Source organism: Orycteropus afer, unplaced genomic scaffold (genome assembly GCF_000298275.1).
Source record: "Orycteropus afer afer isolate SDZICR_OR568_19922 unplaced genomic scaffold, OryAfe1.0 scaffold00216, whole genome shotgun sequence".
NCBI classification, from domain to species: Eukaryota; Metazoa; Chordata; class Mammalia; order Tubulidentata; family Orycteropodidae; genus Orycteropus; species Orycteropus afer.
In genome coordinates this window covers 5,700,347-5,701,027 of record NW_006921803.1, presented here as the reverse complement: position 1 = coordinate 5,701,027, position 681 = coordinate 5,700,347, and the positions used below count along the sequence as shown (strand labels likewise).

The following is a 681-nucleotide window of genomic DNA, read 5'->3' as shown; positions in this document are numbered from 1 at the left end:
TTTGTTAAAATGCTACATTGGTATAGTGATGTATTTGTATTAAAAAATAACCTCTGTGATAGCAAGAGAGTTAAATCTGAATTAGGGTTTTCCAAAGTATATTCTTCAGGATATAGTTACATGAAAAAAATTAGGTGATCAAATAGTGTTGGGGAAATTGAGTTAACAAGACCTCTCAAAGGCTTTAATACTCTCTGGAGTGTGAATATCCGAAAGGGAGGCTCTAATATGCAACTTTCCAAATATATGTAACCACAAAAGCATTTTATAAGGATGAAGTTGATCTTGCTCCCTTCAGCACAAATACTAAAATTGGAATGATATAGCGAAGATTAGCATGACCCCTGAGCAAGGATGACACTTAAATTCATGAAGCATTCCATATTTTTGAACTATTGGATAGAAAACTAATTTTCTCTGTAAATTTTCATCCAAATAACAACAAAATGTTTTGTTTTGTTTTTGAAAAGAGTAAAGTTGATCTGTGATACCTCAGGGTCTACAATAAAGACAGATATGCGCACCAGTCCGAAGTGACGTTAAGTGGATTTCTGAAGGTAGGAGAGCAAGGCCAGATATAAAGGCAGAGACTGGCCCGTGTGACTACCCCTCAGTTAAGGAACACTAGAATGTTCCTTGGACGTATGTACACTAGAATGTTCCTTGGTACGTATGTACACT

General features: G+C 35.7%; 1 non-coding gene across 1 annotated transcript; it reads left to right on the top strand.

Annotated features, from left to right (window-relative positions):
- The first annotated feature begins 285 nt into the window (after positions 1 to 285).
- On the top strand, positions 286 to 389 carry LOC122150733. The gene has a single exon (XR_006163822.1). It is a non-coding gene; the product is annotated as a U6 spliceosomal RNA (small nuclear RNA).
- Positions 390 to 681: the final 292 nt, after the last annotated feature.